We start from the raw sequence: 22,007 nt of genomic DNA on the forward strand, positions 1-22,007 counted from the left end.
GTTTGACTTCTATATTTGGTGTGTGGGGGGGGGGTGTCAGGGAGCTTAACAACATTAAAGGTATAGGTCTAATTTCCAAATATACTGATTGTTAGTGGTACTTAAATTACAGTATACTTAATGAGTGAGTTGGGGGAAGAGGTGGCGCTCCCTCCCAGAGCTGCCTGGCATCATTGCTCACACACACACACCCTGGGGGTTGTGCCCCAGTTTGAAAACATCTTTAGATCCAGAGGTGATGCATGGGGCAGTCATATGCTTCCCAGAATATTTTAATTGTGCCCCCCACTATCTATGTATACAGTTCAAGGGGATGCCCCCAGTCTCTGCCCATGGGTGAATGGCCATCTGGACCAGTTCCAGGAGCAGGTTGACGAGGAGGTCCCACAACTTTGTAATGACAACAATGGAGTGTGTCAGGATCAGGAGAAAAGTGTAGCCAGAACCTCAGTAAGAGGGTCTGGAGGAGCCAGAATAGGGGCTGCAACCTGACACACCCTATGTAGATGTGTGCCATAGTATCCCTCTCACTGAAGAAGGCACAGGCATCAGGAGAGTTCATGACTCGCACCAGGCACATGCCTTTGCTTATGGCTCCACAAACAAGCAACCAACTAACATCCCCTGCAGGCTGTGGGACCAGAGTGGAGTACAGACTGGTCTACCAGGGTTCCCTCACACTCCACAGGTGGCAGCAGGTCCCACCACTTGGGGCAGGACACAAGGGTGTGGAAGTGGATGGTGTGAAGCACAAACACATACAGATATTTTCTGGGTGTGGTACAGAGGAGGATTGGCTGGATACCACACAGCCACCTCAGGTAGAACGTCAAGGGGGCCGGGGAGTCTTGCATGGCAGGGGCCTAATGATGAGCTCTGGAGGGCCAGGGGTAAGAAGTGCATGGAGAGCGCCCTCCTGCTCAAGGAAAGCAAAAGAAACAGAAAGCCAGGCTTCCCTGACCTCCCAGAGCATGAGACAGGACACGCAGGGTGAACAGTGTCACACACTGGCTACGTGCCAAGCTGGGAGGTGTGTGGTGAACGAGGCAGAGGATTGTAGGAACAGAAAGGACAGCCTCCTAATTTCCTACATTTTTAAAAAGGCAAAGTGGAAAGGGTGGTCAGCACATCCCTTGGCCTGCACCACTTCCCATAGCCTCCATTGGCCTGGAGCAGCAAACCACGGCCAGTGGGAGCCGCGATCAGCTGAACCTATGGACATGGCAGGTAAACAAACCAGCCCAGCCCACCAGAGGCTTTCCCTGAACAAGCGGTGGACCAGCTTTGAGAACCACTGCACTAGAGGGAGATGGGCATTTTTTCAGTGGGTTTCACAGCTATTTGCTGACAGCAAAGGAAATAGGTTCTACTCCAGGTTCGGAAGAGAGGGTAATCTAAGTCACATCCCTTGTTTCCTCAAAACCAGCATCTACTGTCCTGGTCACACAAGCGTCTCTTTGGTCCAGTCCCACCTTTGTTTCTACATCCCACCCCACCTCCAGCTTTTTGACCTAGTCACTCCCACTCTTTATCACCTGTGGGCTGGCTCCTCCCCCCTCTGCATTCCAATTAGGCTTCTTTGTTTTCCACCAGGTTGCCTTAGCTCCAGCAGGGGAAGCACTGAGGGCACTAGAGTGATTCTCCAACAAACCAAACCAAACCCTACATTCAGTCTGAGGCAAAAACACTCAACATAGAAAATTTCAGCCTAGTCAGCAAAAGTCTGGTAAAGTTTTAAAGAACTGCAAACAGTCTTACAGTGGAAAGTTTTGGACAACCTTAACTATAGGCATTACTGCCTGTGACACCTCTGATGGTGCACTGATTTTCAAAATCTTTTAAAGTTGATTGACAGTAAGTGTACTATCACTTTACCCTTTACAACTAGATGTAGTGCAATTTTTCTTTAAGACAAAAACATTTTAAAAACCATGACTTTATAATCCATAAGGACATTTCTCATATGAAGACTTAGTGATGCTGAAACTGGACGTATTTCAAATGCATGCAGCACTTAAGAGGAGGCAAACCTATTCTTAAGTGCTGTCCTGCATAGGTATAGACTTAAGCATGTGGTTAAGATTGTTTCTGAACTGTCCCCTTAATAAATTGCATGTTCTATGAGCGGTGTTTTAAGACAGTGTCCTGATTTTACTTGTGCGAATGATATCTGAAGTACCAGAGCACTGAAAAAAGTCTGGGAGTCACATCTTGCCCCCTCCCCACCCAGCAGTCAATTAGAAACTGTTTGAGGACAGATGAGTTCACTATAAAAGAGATCCTCCATAATCTTTCCAATATGCTTTTAAATTTGTATTGTATGGTAAGATGTGGGGTCTGGATTAGATTTAGAAAAAAATCTTTCCACCATTCATTACTGGAGAATGTCTCTGCATTCCTCTAGTTGACTGTTGGTTTGCAAAAGTCTGGAATGTTCTTTTTATGGAAGATTGCACCTCTCAGGAAAATGATTGAAACAGAGACTACTTGTGGACATATTTTTAATATCTAGCAACTTAACCCCAGCATGTAGCTTCTTAAATAAAGATTAGACATATGACATATTCTTCCATATAATCATAAAGAGGAAAAGACCTCATTGGCCAGATAGCTGCAGCACAGAACTCACAGCTGAGGAGAATGAGGCAGCTAAGGTGACTTGATCCAGGGCCAAAGCAGCCCTCAGTATAATTTAGCTGTGAAGGACAGCCTGTCCTAGGCTGCCTTTGAGGAGCACTGCTCATAATTTTCACATCATCATTAGGTGCTGTGGCTTTGCCCCCGAGCCCTGTCCCAGCACACCCCACTATGCTAGAGTTTGTGAAGGGGTTCTTGGACAAGAGCCTGCAGCTGTCCTCCTCGGTCTCTGGACCGGGGTTCTTCATCAGAAAGATCTATAAAGTTTAGAGCCTCTTTTCCCAGCATATAGGGCTGGAGGATCTCACTCCATATTTCTATGGTACTTATCGTCATGGTATCCAAGGACCAAGCATAGTACTAAAAGTGCCCAACATGATCACATCTCTCAATCTTTCCACACTGCCAATAATTAATTTTCTTCTCCTTATATTCCATCTCCTGTCTTTGTGGGAAAGAGGTCAGTAAGGAAAGGTAACTCACCTTGTGCAGTAACAGGAGTTCTTCGAGATGTGTGTGCCTGTGGGTGCTCCACTTTAGGTGGCAATGCGTTCCAGCACCAATTAGGGACTTATGGTAGCAGTGTCCACACAGGTCATGCATGTGCAGTAGGCGTCTCATGGTGCCATTGGTGCCGCGTGTAGCATGCACACGACCCGAGCCCTCCAGTATCTTCTCTAGCACAGAGTCCTTGCTGCAAACTCCAAAGTAAAGGGGAGGAGGGCAAGTAGTGGAGCACCCACAGGAGGACACATCTCGAAGAACTCCAGTTATTGGACAAGGTGAGTAACCTTTTCTTCTTCTTTGAGTAGTGTCCCTGTGAGTGTTTCACTTTAGGTGACTTTAGAGCAGTGCCCCTCTGAGGGCTGGGGAGACTTGGGTTTGTTTGAGACATTGAGGTAAGTATTGTGAGGCCTACTATGGCATTAGCCCTGGGGTTGTGTGTGTCTGCATAGTGCTTTGCAAATGTGCAGACGGAGGCCCAAGTGGCCACCTTACAGATCTTGAGTATTGGAATATTATTGAGGAATGTTACTGAGGTTGAAATGGACCTAGTAGAATGTGCTTTAATATGCTCTGGTGGTTCTGTATTCCAGATTTGGTAGCACATTTGAATGCATGTGGAAATCCATTTGGATAATCTCTCTGTGAATATAGCCTCTCCTTTCAGTAGTAGAAATCAGGGCTGGCTCCGGGGGTTTTGCTGCTCCAAGCGATGGGGAAAAAAAAAAAGCCGCGACCGTGGTCGGCAGCAGTTCCACAGTGCTGCTTTCTTCTTCGACAGCAATTCAGCGGCAGGTCCTTCCCTCCAAGAGGGACCCACCGCCAAATGCCGCTGAAGAGCCCAACATGCCGCCCCTTCCCCTTGGCTGCCCCCAGCACCTGCTTGCTGGTCTGGTGCCTGGAGCCAGCCCTGGTAGAGATGAAAAATCCAGGGGATTTCCTGAAAGGTTTGGGTTCTTTCAAGGTATAACATTAGTGCCCTTCTAACATCTAGGATGTGTAGAGTAGCTTCTGATGGAGTACCATGAAGCTTACGGTAGAATGCTGGTAGATGAATAGATTGGTTCATGTGAAGTGCTCCGGTTACTTTCTGTAAGAATTTAGGGTGTAGACATAGCATGACCTTGTTCTTGAAGAATGTTGTGTATGGACGATCTGCCATGAGCACCCCTATCTTGCTCACCCTTCTGGCTGAGGTAAAGGTGACCAGGAAGGCTACTTTCATTGATAAATGGAGTAATGAGTGGATAACTAATGGTTCAAAAGGTGGTCTGGTGAGGCATTTCAGTACCAGGTTGAAGTTCCATATTAGTGTAGGTTTTCCACACATCTGGGTAAACATTTATGAGAGCCGTCAGGAAGCATTTTGTAGTTGGATGTGCGAACGTCGAAGTTCCATCAATCTCTCATGAAATGCTGAAGTGTCCACAAGATGGACTCTGATCGAGCTCATTGTTAAGTCAGTGCTTTTCAACTCCAATAGGTGTTCTAAGATTAATGGTAATGTTGCTGAATCACTTGTCAAGTGTCTTCCTTGACACCAGGCAGAGAACCTCTTCCATTTTTGAAGGTAGGTATTTCTCATAGTCAGTTTCCTGCTGTTTAATAACATGTTTAACTTGTTCCTAGTAGGTTATTTCAACATGGTGGAACCATTCAGGAGCCACGCCTGTACATGAAGTATCTCCAGGTTCAGGTGGAAAGTGTGACCATTGTGTTGAGACAACAAATCTGGTCAGCAAGGGAGAGCTTGTGGGGCACATATTGCCATGTGTAGCAGGCAAGGATATCATGCCTGTCATAAGCATAGAGGGAAGGGTAGCAATCTTTATGTATGCAGTAGCATAAAATCCCTCCTTGGCAACTGTACTGAATTGCCTTACCTGTAAGGGGTTATGTAGTTCAAATAACCTAGCTGGCACCTGACCAGAAGGACCAATGAGGAAAGAAGATTCAGATTTGAAAGTATTTGTTTGTTGTTCTCCTTTGTTGTTCCCTCTCCAGATGGAGGGAGAAGCCAAGCAGGTACATAATCTCCTGAAAAATATACCTGGAATAATCTATCTAAAACCACAGAAATTGTCAGTAGGGCAAGAAAATGCGTTAGGTTATCTTTTGTTTTTGGCTTGTGTGAATTTTCCTATGCTACAGAGGTAGTTTTATTCCTGTTTTTGTAACTATGAAGCTGAGCCCAGAGGGGAATCCTCTGTGTTTTAAAATCTTTTTATTACCCTGTAAAGTTACCTTCCATCCTGATTTTACAGGTGTGATTCTTTTACTTTTTTCTTCGTTATAAAGCGCTTCTTTTAAGAAGGAGATTGATTTCAGTGTCCTGAAGACAAAGGGTCAGGTCCGTGTTCACATTGCTAAGGAAATTGATTGATATATTATTCTCAAGCCTCCCCAGGAAATGGGGTGAAAGGATTTTGGGGGATAGGGATTCCAAGTGACCATTCCCTGAATATTTTGTGTAAATCACTTGGAGGTGGAGGAAGGACAAGGACAAGGAATCTGTGCCTTCGGGAAGTTTTAACCTAAGATCGTAGAATATAAGCTTAGCAGGTCTTTCATGCAGGTCCCCACATCTGTACCCCAGAGTTCAGAGTCAGGGGAGGGAACCCTGACAGCCTTTCTGGGCCATGTTGGGACTATAAGGATAACGTTGGTGCTGTCTGCTCGTATCTTGTGTATCACACATGATATCACTGGAAACACATACATAAGTTGTGCCTCTCATTTGAGGAGGAAGGCATCCCCTAATGACAGTAGTCCCAGTCCTGTTCTTTAGCAGAACATCATTCATTTACGATTAAATGCCCCACCGTTTGAAGACTGAACTCGGGACCTCTCCATTCATCTCCCATTTGTGATCCTGAGAGAAGTACCGGCTGAGCATGTCTGCTGTCGCATTCTGACAGCCTGGCAGGTAACACGCTGAGATGTTTACGTTGTGTTTTATGCACCAATTCCAAAGTCTCATGGCTTCTGTGCCTACAGAATGTGAGCGAGCTCCTCCATGCCTTTTGATGTAGAACATGCAGGCGATATTGTCCGTCATAATTCGAATGGATTTGTTCTGTATAGGAGATGGGAAATATTTGCAGGCCTTGCAGACTACACATACCTCTAGCAAATTGATTTGCAGTTGAGTGTCTCCCGGAGACCATTTTCCCTGTATTGTGTGTTGACACATGTGTGCACCCCAGCCTATCAGTGAGGCATCTGTGGTGAATGCTGTTGTCGGAGGTTCCTGTTGGAAAGGAATACCCATACAGACATTTTGTGGTCTTATCCACCATTATAATAAGTTCAGGACATTTGGTGGAAATGTGAGCCATTTCTGTAGATTGTGTTTACTTGGTATGTATACTATGCTTAACTAACCTGGTAGGCATTCCATATGTAGTCTTGCATGTCATACCACAAACATCATGGCCGCCATGTGTCCTTGTTATTGACAACTGACTTGTACCTCTGAGACGAGGTTAGTGAGGTTTTTTTAATCTGGTAAGGAGTAATGATGCCTTGACTTCTATGGAGTTGAGGTGTGCCCCGATAAAGTCTAGTTTTTGGACTGGGTTTATGGTCGATTTCAATTCATTTATTTGTAGACCCATTCCTGGAATAGTGTGATAGTGGACTGGACTGCATCAGTTGTGTCTCGTAGAGTTGGGTCTTTGATAAGGCAATCGTCCAGGTAGGGGAAAATCATTATTCCCTGTTTGCACAGACGTGCCACTACCATCGCTAGAGTTTTGGAGAAGACTCTTGGTACTGTGGATAGGCCAAATGGTAGCACTTTGTATTGGAAGTGTTCTTGACCTACCATGAATCGTAGAAATTTCCTGTGACCAGGATGAATGGTGATATGGAAATAAGCATCTTGGAGGTAGAAGGCTTAAAAATAGGCCCCATGTTGCAGCGCTGGGAGTATCGTACGGAATATGACCATCTTGAACTTTTGGGATCTGATGAACTTGTTGAGCTTCCATAGATCGAGGATGGGTCTTCATCCCCAGATCTTCTGGGTCAGGAAGTAATGGGAATAGAATCCCTTCCCTCTGAATTGTAGTGGTACTTGTTCCATGGCACCTAGTTGTAGAAGATGATCAACTTCTTGTTGTAGTAGGTGCTAGTAGAAGGTCCCTGAAGAGGGACAGGGAAGTGGGCAGGGTAGGTGGGCAGGAGCAGGGCTGGTGCAACCATTTAGGTGAACTAGGTGGTTGCCTAGGGCGCCAAGATTTGGGGGCACCAAAAAGCGGTGCCCCCCCAAATTTTTTTAAATGGTTGCAGCCGCTGCTGCTGGAGAGGTAGTCTGAGCTGCCAGCAGCAGCAGCTGCCTGAAGCTGGCAGCCCAGGGTGCCCCCGGGGTCCAAGGGCGCGCCCGCGGCAGCCCGGCAGCTCAGGGCGCCCCGGGTCCCAGGGGCGCACCCGCCGGCAGCCCCGGCACCCAGGGCGCGCCCCCGGGTCAGGGCGCTGCCGCGGCAGCCCGCGCAGCCCAGGGCGCCCGGTCAGCGCGCGCGCCTGCGCGGCACCAGGTTTGGCTGCCCGGCGGTTGACCACGGGACATCCCTGAGCTGCACGGCAAAGACCCTCAGAATCCTCCTCCTCCCAGAGCAGGGCCTCCAGCCTCTGCATTTTTCTGGTTGGCGCGGGTGGGGCGCGCGCCGGCGGCTGGGTAGAGCCTGCACAGCTCTGCTTAGGGCTGTGGCAGGCCCTGCGACATCGGCGCAACACCAGGGCTTCGCTTCTGGAGGAAAGCAGCCAGCTGCCCCTGGCTTAGCCTCCACGTCAGCCCAGGAGGGGCATGGAGAGAAAAGAGCCTCAGCGGTGGGTCTGGTGGAGTGCGAGAAGAAAGAGACCCGCGCTCATGCATTGGGCGAAGACGTAAGCAAGTGCCTCCTACCACAGCAGGCGCTAGCCTCAGGTGCCTGTGCTCCTGCTCCCTTGTGGCTGGATGGCTAGAGAGAACAGCAACCTGCAAGCTGGCTGCCCCCATGCTGCCCCAGGCACCCCCGACCCCATCCCCCCACAGCCCGACCCCAGCTCCGACTCCAGCCCTCTGAGCTGGACACCCCCTGACCCTTCTTCCACACTCCTGAGCCCAGCACCTGTAGCTGGGCACCCCTGAACCCAACAGCCCAGCTCCTCACCCGGCGGCAACAACAGCACCACCCCCAGCAACGACAGCCCATTGGTACCACCATCACAATCAGCCCACAACTGTCCATTATGTATGCAAATGTATCATACCCATTACAGCTTTTAATGTTTTTAAAATAATGTATTAGTTATTTCAAATTATACAATTAATTTTTGAATGTATTTCACTAGTTATTTTTTACATTCCTAATACATGTTTACTATAGTATGCAAATGTTTTATGGAACGTGCCCCGATTTTCGCTTTGCCCAAGGCCCCCTGAGTCCTCTGGGCGCCCTGTCTGAGTTTTAAGCCCTGCTGCTGTGTTTTGCCTGCAACAGGCAGCCTAAGCGCTTGAGTGACCCACGCAGCCCTGAAGAGTGCCTGGGGAATCGTGCAGAAGGAGTGTGATATTGTTTGATTCGCTGCTCATGGAGGCGTGCCTCCACTGGCTGCAGACAGCAGTCTCAGCAGGACTCTTAGGCCCAGCACCTTGCTCAGTTTGTAAGATTTGAGTGCACCCATCACCAGCCCGTGGCACCCCCGTACCCTCACCAGTGCCCAGAAAGCAGTCAAAAAGTTGATGGACTGGTTAGGTTAGTTGTCATGCTGTTTGGGCCAGTGTAGAGACCACTGAATGCATAGTATCCTCTATGATGTTCTGTCCGAACAAAATTGGCATGTTATGAGGTATGCCTGTGAGGACAGGTGTCTGTTTATGTATCCAGCATCATGTCTTAGGTCTTCTGGGGGAGTGCTTTGCCATCCTGCTTTCATTGGTGACATCTATGTGCTCTGTGACATTATGAAGACAATACTCTGACAGGATCATCTGGCAATACATATAGTTTGATGCCAAAGCGTTACAAAGCCATTCTAGTTTCAAGTTCTTGTTTCTCTTGTTTCGGTGATATGAAATTGTGAGATCAACATAACTACAAACAACTTCAGGCAAAAGAATTGATATAGTGACTGCCATTACACTTTGGAGAAACACAGAATTTCTGTGGGCCCAGAAGTGACGCAGCTTTGAGAAACATTGTAGATCAGGTGAACTTGCGCGAGGAGTTGATGTACCGCACTTTTGAACCAGATCCAATCCGTATTAGAAAGAAGAGGAAGCAGTTCAAATATGAAGCTGATGACGAACTATTTAGATCCGAAAGCAAATTCAAAGTGAACCTTTTACTTTGCAGTCTTGACACAGCAATCACATTCGGCTGAAGAAAAGTTCACATTGCGCACTCCCACAAAATTAGTTCAGTTTTGCTTCATATATGATGCTTTACCAGTTCGCAAAATAAAACACTAAAGCAAATTATGGAACATTGCTTGAATCTGGAGAAACAGCTTTGCCATTGGTGAAATCCAAAGATACTTAATGCCTGTCTGACTTCGTGCTGACTTGCACGCTACTTGCAGACAGTCCAAAGGAGTCATCACCCCGCAAGATGTATTGAACTTCATATGGGAAAATAAGCTGACAGATAGTGTCCCTAACACAGTTATTGCTCTTCACATCCTCTTGACTCTCCAGTTTCTGTGGCCACTGGTGAACGAAGCTTCTCGAAGCTCAAGCTGATAAAAACATATATGCGAACATCAATGTTGCAACAAAGACTTGTTGGGCTATCTAACTTGTCAATAGAACATGACATTACTCACAGCATTGACTTGAAGGAACTTGTTTCTAAATTTGCTAAACTTAAAGTGCGGAAACATAAATTCTAAATCATAACATGTTACTCTGTGACTATTTATTGTGTATAATGTATGTGATTTGGGGGGCGGGGGGGCGCAAGATGGAAGTTTCGCCTAGGGCGCAAAATATCCTTGCACCGGCCCTGGGCGGGAGGTAAAGGGGATAGCGTATCCCCACTTGATAACATCAGACCAATGGGTGTTGGAAGTTACGTGGCCTAGATGCGGTAAAAGGGCCAGAGTAGCTGGCCAAAAATTGGGGAGGGGTTGGGCGTGAGTGCTGTTTCATGAGGGAGGTCATTCAGACCCTTGACCAACTTTTCAAAATTGTGTTTTTGGAGGTCCTGACTGAGAAGTTGGCGCATGAGATTGAAGTGTTTGCCAGCGTTGTGATGGTTGATGCTGGCATTGGTTATCATATTGTCGCTGTTGTTGCCTGTTGTTTGAGGAGTCTCTAGGTCTCTGATATGGTTGGTATCTCCTTCTCTTTGCAGGGGCAGGTGTAAATCCCTAAAGTGTGGAGTGTGGCCCAAAAGTCTTTCACTGAATGAAGCACCTCATCTGTCTTCTGATTGAAGAGTTGTTCCCGGTCAAAAGGTAAGTCCTCTACTTTTGTCTGGAGTTCTTTTGGTATCCCTGAGGCATGGCACATTACTATGGCTGTGGCAGTCATTCTAGCTGTCATGTCTGCTGTGTCCAATGCTGCCTGAAGGGTTGTTTTGGATATGAGCTGGCCCTCACTGACAATGGCCTGGAATTGTGTCTGTTTTTCCTTTGGGAGCTCAGATGTGAACTGGGAAAGTTTCCCATAGTTATCATAGTCGTATTTGGCCAGTAGTGCTGAATAATTGGCCACTCAAAACTGAAGGATGCCAGAGGAATATACTTTGCGTCCGAACAAGTCAAGTCTTTCGTGTTCTTTGTCATGGGGTGTAACCCTGAATTGTGATTGTTTGTTATGATGATTTACTGCCTTGACAACTAGAGAGTTGGCAGGCAGGTGCGCAAATAGAAATAGTGTTCTCCCTGGGACAGCACATAATATTTTCTATCCGTTCTTTTTCAGGTGGGCAGAATAGAAGCAGGTGTTTGCCAGACTGTCTTCATAGGATCCAAGAGGGCCTGGTTGATGGGAAGGGCAATCGTGGAATAGATGCAGGTTGCGATATTTGTACCAGCCTGTGCTGGTTTGTCTTTACTTCCTCTAGTGGGATGTCTTAACTTTGTGCAACTCTCTTGAACAGCTCTTGAAACTGCTTAAAGTCATCCACCAAGGTTGGTGGTGGGGGCATAAATTGCCTAATCTGGGGAGAAAAAACAGTTACCTACCTTTCATAACTCACACCACAGTATATCAGGCACTGCCAACCCATGCCCTCTCAGTTCCTTCTTGCTGACAACTCTGACAGAGGGGCAGGAGGGCAGGTAATGGAATGGACATGAGCAACACATCTCAAAGAGCAAGTTATGAAAGGCAGGTAACCGTTTTTTCTTAGAGTGCTTGCTTATGTCAATTCAATTTTAGGTGACTCGCAAGCAGTATCAATGGAGTTGGGCTCGGAGTTCACCATCATGCAGCTTATAGTATAGCTCTGCCAAAGCCAGTGTTGTCTCACACCTGCTGAGTCCGTGGGTAGCGCGACGTGAACATATGGACGGACGACCAGGTGGCGGCCTGACAGATCTCTTGGATTAGCACTTGCGCTAGGAAGACTGCCGAAGATGTCTGCGCCCTACTGGAATGAGCCATCACAGTCGCTGATGCACTTTTGCCAGCTTGTAGCAGTGGCGGAAGCACGCTGTGATCCAAGGTGAAATTTTCTGGGCTAACACCAGGCAGCCCTTCATCCTGTCAGTGGTAGCAACAAACAACTGTGTTAACTTACAGAATGGCCACACCCTATCAATGTAGAAAGCCAGTATATGCAACCTGCACTCCTCATCTGATGCGTGAGAAAGGACCAGTAAGGAAATGGCCTGGCCCACGTGAAACAACGTTAGGCAGAAAAGCCGGATGCTGGCGCAGCTGGAACATATCCTTGTAGAAAACCGTATAGGGCGGCTCCAATGTGAGTGCCCTGATCTCGGACACTCACCGTGCCGATGTCATAGCAGCCAAAAAGGACACCTTCAGGAAAAGAGCAGGAGGGAGCAGGAAGATAGGGGCTCAAAGAGAGTGCCCACGAGCTTTGACAGCACCAGATTCAGGTCCCATGGAGGGGACTGGGTCTTGGATGTGCGGGTAAAGACACTCTAGACCTTTCAGGAACTGAACCATCATGGGATGGGCGAAGACCAACCTGCCCTGAAGCAGAGGGTGGAACGCAGAGATGGCCACTAGGTGCACCTTTACCAAAAACAGTGACAGTCCTGGAGCTTTAGGTGCAGTAAATAGTCCAGGATGTCCTGCAATGAGGCCTTCTCAGGATGAACACGCTTGTTCAAGGCCCAACATGCAAAGCGATTCCACTTGGCCGCATAGGTAGCCCTGGTGGAAGGCTTTCTGCTGCCAGGACAGGTTGGACCACCGTGAAGCACTCCCACTTATCCGTGCTCAGTCACGGAGCAGCCACGCGGTCAGGTGCAGTGACACCAGGTTCGGGTGCAGCAGATTGCCATGGTTCTGGAATAATAGGTCCGGATGAAGAGGTAACTGCAGTGGGTCAGCCACTGACAGACTCTGCAGCACACCAGAGCAATAAGACTGATCCACGCTTTGCCTTGCTTCACCTTTAGCAGGACTCTGTGGATAAACAGCACTGATGGAAAGGCATACATCAGTGCTCCTGACCATGGGATCAGGAAGGAGTCCGACAGGGAACCCTTGTCCCCATCATATAGGGAGTAGAACACATGGCACTTCCCAAGTGGACCTGTTTGTGTCCAGACAGAACAGGGAGTCCCCCACCACCAGAAGATCAGGTTAACCACCTCTGGATGGAGGAACCACTCGTGGCGAGACGAGAAGGTCCTGCTGAGGCCATCTGCCAGGACGTTCCTGGTTCAAGGTAAGAGAGTGGCCACCAGGTGGATGGCGTTCTGCATGCAAAGGTCCTAGAGGCTGAGCGCCTCCTGACACAGGACCGAGGACCTGGCACCGCCCTGCCTGTTGATGTAATACGTCGCAGCCGTGTTGTCTGTGAGGTCCTGCACCACCTTTCCTTTTAGGTTGGGCAAAAATGCCTGACAGGCTAGGCACACTGTCTTGAGCTCCCTGATGTTGATATAAAGAGCTAAGTCATGCTGCATCCAGTGACCTTGGGTGCTGAGCTCACCTAGGTGGGCTCCCCAGCCCCGATCCGACACGTCCAAGACCAGGATGAGCAACAGTGATGGAGACACAAAGGGAACCCCTTGCAGCATTGACTTGGGGTCTAGCCACCAGTTCAAGGACAAGAGGACACAGTCCGGCACCATGACCACTTGGTCCAGGGGGTGCCTGCTGAGAATGTAAACCATTGCTAGCCATGTTTACAGAGATTGCAGACAAAGCCAGGTGTGCCTATGTACGTGCATGCTGCCATGTGGCTCATCAGCTGCAGGCAAGCGTGGGCCATGGTGATCGGATGTCTCTTCACATGGGCAATGAGATCCACCATGGCCTGACAGCATGCTTCTGGAAGGAAGGCCCTGGTTCGTGCTGGACTGGCATTAAGGTGAACTTTTCTGTGTTTATTAACAGGCCCAAGTCATTGCAGGTGGAGCGTACCAAATCAAGGCTTCTCTGCACCTGACCCAGAGACCTGCCCCTGATGAGCCAGTTGTTGAGGTACAGAAAGATCTGGACACCCTCATCCCCTGATGTCTGAGGTAAGCCGTTACTGGCACCACTCATTTTGTGAACACTTTGGGGGGCAATGACAGGCCAAAGGTTAGCACTGTGAACTGGAAGTGGCACCCAGCCACTATGAAATGCAGGAACTGTCTGCATCCTGGGAATATGGAGACATGGAAGTAAGCATCCTTTAAGTCTCGGATCCAGGGAAGGGATAATGGAGGCCAGGAGACCATGCAGAACTTCAATTTCATGAAAGACTTGTTGAGGCCAGGTAGGTCTAGGATGAGTCTGAGGCCCCGCCTCGGCCTTCGGGATTAGGAAGTAACAGGAGTAGAATCCTCTGCCTTCCATGTCCCATGGAATTGCGTCCACGGCCTCCAACTGTGGAAGCTTGTTGACCTCCTGAACCAGAAGTTGCCCGTGAGAGGGGTCCCTGAAGAGGGATGGAGAAGCAGTGGGGCGGGAAGCGGGGATATCCTTAAACTGCAGGGTATAGCCCCGAGCTACTATGTCCCGTACGCAGCGGTCCAAGGTAACCCGCAACCAGGCCAAGTGCAGGAGTGGAGGAATGCTACCATCATCACAAACAAAACCCCATGTTTTTGCAGGAAGTCTAATAAAAGTGTCATGATTATGTTGTGTCTCTGAAAGTGACTCTACAATTAAAACTTTGGGAATACTGAGTGTTATTGAACTTATGAGTGATGCTAGGGCACAAACCAGGAACATAAAACAAATATGTTAATTAAATGTGTCATTATAAACATGGGACTGTCGCTCTATGTTTTGATAAAGTAGAAATGTTTGAAGATGGTATTTCAAAGAACAAAAAAACCCTATTTAAACAGTTTATTTTTTAGCATTCACTCGATTTTGGTTTTTAAATTTAGCTTCACAGCCAATTCTGTAACACTGGAAATACAGCCCTGTTCTGTTCAACCAAATCAGCAGCTGGATGTTTGTTCATTATGCTGATAGGCAGGATATTGAGAGATACAGTTTGCTTTTGTTTAAACAAGCAATAGGCATTTCTGTGCCATGTAAGGAGAGTTTACTGGGTGGGGAGAAGGGGTTGAAGATACTGTAACTGTAAAGCAGTAATATCAGACCAGTTCTGATATGGCAAAGAGTGTAGAATTTCAGCGTCATTTTATAAAGTAAGCTCTGTACAGAGTGCACTACAAGTAACTACACAACTCTGTCTCCCTTCTTTTCCTTCAGTTATATCGGTAGAACAGTGTCACAAGGCTGACCTCTACTGGGAAGATTTTGACCTCTACCTGAATCATGAATTATTAAAACACGAACTTCTAAAACAGAGGCAAAACACACACACACACACCCCTCTTGTGTATTGCCGGGGTAGGGGGAAGGATCCTTTCAAATTCCAGATATTTAATATAGGATCCATCACCAAGGCTGTTTACTATCCCTTTGTAGCTGACACTACAAACACATATTCAGCAAAGAATGAACTATCCAGCAACTCACCCTCCCTCCACAGTTTAAATGTAAAGATAGAACATAAAATAGCTGTTTTTAATAATGTTTGCTCTAAGCATGAGCATTATATTTAAACATTAAAATTGCATAATAAATCTTGATAACAGGAGGCAAAGACCAGGCAGAGAACACACACACACACACACACACACACTGTTGCTTTTTTAATCCATCTTTCCAGCCTCCTAATACAGGGGCTAGACAGTCCCCTGCCAAAAATTAAGGAGCGTCAGGAAGTGCAACTGAATTACAGGAAGCTTCTCTCACTATAAACTAATCCTAATATTCTAGAGATCATGTGTTAGATCTAAGTGTCATTATCACACAGGAAAAAAAACCATAGCAATGAGAAAGGAAGCATAGGAGGCCCAAGGCCCATACTGGTTCAAGAGACAATTCATCATATCACTTTTGATGTCTAAGTGAAACCGATGTCTGGAATAGAAAATTTACTCAGAGTAGTTACACATTACCTCAGATAAACACTAAATACGTTCTTAGCCCCCAAGCCACACTTTCCAAGTGTCAATCAAGTTCATAACCAATGCAAAACAAAGAAAACATTAATAAACATACTTAGCATTTGGGAGCCAGTCAGCAGAATATACTTCAGTATCTCTGTCCTTCCCTTGCCCTCTCAGTAGAGACCCCTTGTATTAGAACAAAAAGACTTATCTGCTAGCCTGACTACAGTCCTGGGAAGAGCATAGCTGCCTTCCATTACCCCACAATTAGAGTAGGGAGGGACGCACCTGTGCCTTGTTAACTGTAGCTGATGGCCTGTCTTTTCCTATACCTGCAAAGGTGTTAACTCCACCAGAGAGGTCCTTTGGGGCCATCTGCCTGTCCCAAGTCAGGATAAAGGAGGAGGGTTGGGCGTGGGGCTAGCAACTCCACCCCGTAAAATATCAACCTGCTACAGAAACGCCAAATTTTTTGCTATATCAGCCTGATAGTCGCATCGCAGGTGTTACTGACGCCTCTTTCCCTTGCCTTGGTGTCCCACCGCATGCCCTGCTGTGTGTCAGTGCTGCTTGCGAGTGTATGTCCTATCCAACTACCCCCTTCTCCTTCTGATTTCTTCTCTGCTGGGAGTTGACGGGTTCCCTCCAAGAGGTGGGATGTACTGATGGTGTCTGGCCAGCAGATCTGGAGAATGCGTCCGAGGTAGCTATATGAAGTCTGGATCTCCTGGTGGTTGTTTTGGTTGTTCTCCAGGTTCAAGCTCATACAGTAGGACTGATTCTCACATTGGAAGGTGAACAGTCGAATTTTTGGTTTGCCAGACGCTCTCGGAGCTCCAGATGTTCTTGAGCGTAAAAGGCTGCTCTTGCGACTACAATCCCTTACGTTGATGTCTGTGTCTGTGCCACCCTGTGGTCGATGATGCTACCTAGGTAGGTGAAGGACTGCACTCTTCCAAGGGCTTCATTCAGTGTGACGGGTCGTTGCTGATGGAATTAATCTAAGGATCTTGGGCTGTCCCTGTAATGTTGAGGCCAACGCTTGATGACTGTGGCTGCCACAGTGTGGTCTTCTCTTGCATCTGCCTTTACTGTGCGAAGGGAGTGCAAGATCGTCAGCAAAGTCCAGGTCCATCAAAGCTGGGTCCACAACGTCACTGATTCCGTTCTACACTCGTAGTGGCACAAGCGGATCCACAAGAGTACCTGGGTATCACCAGCAGGCATGACAGAAAAATCAGATCGACCATGTCTGCATTCTAGCAAGAAGTTCAGAAGATCCTTGCAGGCGTGATTAGAGTTAGAAGAGGAGCAGACGCGGCGTCCGACCATCACTTAGTGGTGGCTAGATTGAAGCTGAAGCTGAAGCAGAACTGGATAGATACGTCAGACAGAAGAGTGAAGTACAACGTCAGCCTTCTGAAGGACCATAAGACCAAGAAGATTTTGGACTGATGCTGAAGAATAAGTTTCAGTATTACAGGATCGTCTGAGGAAGAGGAAGACAGTGTACTAAACAGATGCAGAAAGTGAGAGAGACACTTAGGTTAGTATGCCAGGAAGTGCTTGGAATTAAGAAAACACCAGCAGAAAGAGTGGATCACAGCAGAGACCTTGACCAAGATAGAGACAGAAGAGAAAGAAGGCAGCAGTCAACAACAGCAGGACTAGAGCTGCAAAGGCCAAAGCTCAAAAAGAGTATGCTGAAGCCCACAGAGCAGTGAAGAGGAAATATTAGGAAGGACAAGAGAGAGTATGTGGATGAACTGGCAGCAGAAGCGGAGCAGGCAGCATACAGCGTAACATGAAACAGCTGTATGATACTACCAAGCGACTGTCTGGAAAGTTCAGCAAGCCAGAACGTCCCGTAAAAGACAAGCAGGGAAAAGTCTATACAGGAATGAACAACAGATGAATCAAGATGGCGGAGCACTTTGAGGAACTCCTGAACAGACCAGCACCACCAAATCCACCAGACATTAACCCAGCCAACGAGGACCTCCCAATTAATTGCGATAAACCAACCAGAGATGAGATCAGAAAAGCCATCACCATGATGAAGAACAGGAAGGCGGCTGGACCTGATGACATCCCAGCAGAGGCCCTGAAAGCAGACCTGGATGCTTCAGTGGAAATGCTGTACCCCCTCTTGAGAAATATGGGAAGAAGAAGTGATTCCGGCAGACTGGAAAGAGGGATATCTCATCAAAAATCCCCAGAAAAGGAGACCTTAGCAACTGTGCCAATTATAGAGGAATCACACTCCTGTCGGTGCCAGGGAAGGTCTTCAACCGAGTTCTCTTAGAGAGAATGAAGGATGCCGTCGATCCACAGCTACGAGATGAACAGGCAGGTTTCCGGCAGAACAGATCATGCACGGACCAGATAGCAACGCTTCGCATCATAGTCGAGCAGTCTGTGGAGTGGAACTCCTCGTTGTACATCAACTTTGTTGACTATGAGAAAGCGTTCGATAGCGTGGATCGAGAGACCCTCTGGAAGCTCCTTCGGCACTACGGCATTCCAGCAAAAGGTGGTCAACCTGATCAAGAACTCATATGATGGTATACACTGTAGAGTGATGCTATGCAGACATGGTTTGATTGATTTTCTGTCATGCCTGCTGTGATACCCAGGTACTCTTGTGATCCGCTTGTTGAGGAAAGATGCTACTTCCTTGACCAGTGTTTTGGTTAAGTGCACACAGATCCACAAACCCTCTCCATTCTCATCACTCTCCCAGAGCTATGGGTCCCACTTGACTTTGTTCGATAATCCTGTTGGGTTGTTCAGGTCCAATTTTAGGCTATTAAGTCTCCATAAGGCATGATTGAATGTCTTTGTCTTGGAGGAGAATTCTTCTAATAATTTTTCTGGAGTTGTTGTAAAAGATTAATCTTTTAGTACCTCTCTTCGCTGTCATTAGTTGCGAGCGTGCAGCCAGCTGAACAACATCATTTCTTATCTCCTCTACATTTATTAGTTCTGAAGGCTGCCACATGTATGTATCTTTGGGACCATGTGTCTCTCCCATACAATTCAGTGCTCTCTGTGCCTGCGTTGTGTACAACATTAAAGCCTACTCCCTGGTGTGTGGCGAGTTGCGATACGCTCTCTATGTCCTGATACAGTACACAAGCTTCTCCTTGCAACGAGGTCGTCTCTGTCCAGCTTGCGCCATTGTTTCGCTAATTGCCTAATAGGGGCAGGGTTGTTGCTTCCTCATCTCTGTCATTGCAACCTGCGCGTCTTTCCTGACTCGTACCATTGGATCTCACGTATTCACTTGTGTCCTGTATGGTTAGATCCCCCTGGTTGCATAAGAGGGTAATCAAGTTAGTGGCTATCCTCACGGCTTTCACCCACCTACAGAGCGTATGCTATCTTCGAGTTTGAAGACCTCTCTCTCTTTCCAGGGGTAAAGAGTTCTTCGGTGTATGGGCTATACCTGGAACCAGCTAGAGCAAATGGCCCAGGATAGAGGACTCTGGAGATCTGTGGTTGGCGGCCCATACCCCGATTGGGGTGAAGGGCATGAGTGAGTGAGTGTGCAAAGGTGTTATTGTTTTAATCTGTAGAACATAAGCTAGGTATTTCTGGCCCATGCAGATTTCCCTGCTCAGGCCCAAAGGCTCTGTGAGCTTTGTTACAGGACAGGAGAGCAAGCCAAACTTTGAATGATGTATGTTAGACTTAAACTCCTGAAAGTAAAACAAATTAGTTAGAACAGAGTTATGTTCCTGATGTGAGGAGATTCACGGTTTAAGGCCAAAAGGGACCATTAAATCCCTTTTTTTTTAGCCTGACTTCTTGTATATCACACTCCAGTAAATTTCACCCATTTCTGTCGCTCTTTCCTGCACGCTCCAATTTTTCAACATCCTTTTAAAAATGCTGACACCATTTAGCGCAGTATTCCAGTATGAGTCTCATCAATACCATATACAGAGGTAAAATCACCTTCCTCCCCCTACCCACTACTCCTGTTTATACATGCAGTGATTGTATTAGACTTTTTTGCCACTGCATCACTCTGGGAACTCATGTTGAGTTGCTGGTCCACTATGACCCCTAAATCCTTTTCAGCATCACAGCTTTCTAGAATACAGCCCCACATTCTGTAGTTACGGCCTGGATTCCTTGTTCCCAGGTGAATAACTTTGTACTTGGCTGTGTTAAAATGCATTGTATTTGAATGGAGCCAGGTTAACCAGCAATCTCAATCGCTCTGTATGCCTGCCCTAGCCTCACCATTTACAGTTTCACCAATCTTTGTGTCATTCGCAAATTGTATCAGCAGTGATATTATATTTCTTTCCTGATCATGGATGAAAATGTTGAATAGTATCCAGCCTAGTACCGATCCCTGTAAAACACTAGAAACACCTACTGTGTTTTTCCACTGATGACTACTTTTTGAGAGTTGGCCACTTCTTAATCACTGTGTGTGTGCTTTATGGATATTGTATTGTGCTAATTTTTAATCAATGTCATGCAGTAGTAAGTCAAAAGGTTTACAAACGTCCTAGTAGATTACATCTCTACAGACACCTTTATCAGCTTTTCCATAAAGCCATCTTGACTGGTATTAATTATATTCCTATCCTTTAAATCATTCCTACATCAGGTTTTTCATTATTTAGCCCAGGAGTGATGTCAGTGATCGGGCTCATCCTCCCTTACCCATTTTGAATATTGGCATAACTTTAGTGCTCGTCTAGTCTTCTGAAATTTCCCTAATATTCCAAAATGTATTAAAAATTAACATTAGCAAGGCACAGGACTCCGCAGTCAGCTCCTTTAAGACTCTTGGGTGCAAGTTATCCAAGCCTGCTCTTCTTAAAACATTTGTTTATCCCTAGTAGACATTTAACATCCTTCTTGATTACGAATGAAATGAAAAATATTTCATCATCCTCGGGTGATACAAGCACATGATCCTGCTCCTTTCCCATGACAGAGGGTTAAGGGGGGCCTTGTCTGTGTTATTTAATTTTCACAACAAAGCTTTATTTTGAATAGAACTCACTTCTCTTATCAGAATCAAAAAAGAAGCAAGAGTTCATTTTAAAAATTCATGTGAAATAAGTGAATGGCAAATTCTTGAGCATGAGATTCAGAAGCAGGTACCCTAGAATTCTCATCCCAGCTCCATCACTTTGCATTGTGGAAATTGCACACTCCTGATTCCCTATACCCATATCCAAATTGACAGATAGTAACATACTGGCATACATTGCAAGGACCGTAAAGCACTTTAGCTGTTCAGTGCAAAATATTTTAATCTGGCAAATGCATGTGCATTCACACCTCTGGAGGTGTTGCCTGTGAGGATTAAACTAACCGTCTGAAAGCATATCTATACTTGAGTTGAAAAACCAGCGCCATAAACTTGGAGGCAGTAGCAGAAAAATCTCTGTGATTTACTCACTAGGGGGAGAATGAGCCGAGTGTGTTAGCATGGGTTACAGATAGAAAAAAAAGATCTGTAATAAAAAGGAGTTTATACTTTATGGTAAAGTTGATCTTTAGAAGAAAGATGAAGACCACTGCCAATCTATCTCAGCAACAATTTTATTTTTAAAAAATGGCCAGTTAGGCTGTTGACACTCCCTTCTTTAAGACGGAAAAAGAGAAAAGCCAGTAAAAACTGGGAAAGGGGTGGGAAGCAGTGCTTTGCCCAAGCCTCGTTCTTAAGACTATTGTGAGATTAAAAAGCAAAATTACTTAGGAAATTGTTTCTGAAACAAGTTTCTGAAAACAAGTCCTAAGTGGCTCAGTAACTGAACCTCTGACTCATTTGTGGTTTCCTTGGGGGTACCTCACATCTCAGATTTTGAGTGGTCACCCTCCTTGGGATGGAATCATACAATCCACTCCTCCCTGACCCAGGGATTTAGGGCATTGCTACACTTGCAGATACCGAGCGCTTTGAGTTAAAGCAGCCTTCATAGAGCGTAGTAGAGAAAGCGCTGCAATCTGTCCACACTGACAGTTGCAAGCGCCCTGGCATGGCCACATTAGCAGCTCTTGCAATGGCATTGTGATAGCTATCCCCGCATGCAAGTGGCTGCAACATGCTTTTCAAATGAGGGGGTGGGGTGGAGTGGAGTATGCTGTGTGTATGTGGGGGGAGAGAGAGTGGGGTTTTGGGGAGCTAAGAGCATGTCAGCCTGCTGTCTTGTAAGTTCAGACAGCAACAGACCTCTCTCTCACATACAGTATTCCACAGTAATGGCTGCTTTGTTTCAGAGCAGATAAGCATGCCGGATGTCAGA

The sequence above is a fragment of the Chelonoidis abingdonii genome, chromosome 6 (genome assembly GCF_003597395.2).
Source record: "Chelonoidis abingdonii isolate Lonesome George chromosome 6, CheloAbing_2.0, whole genome shotgun sequence".
Lineage (NCBI taxonomy): Eukaryota > Metazoa > Chordata > Testudines > Testudinidae > Chelonoidis > Chelonoidis abingdonii.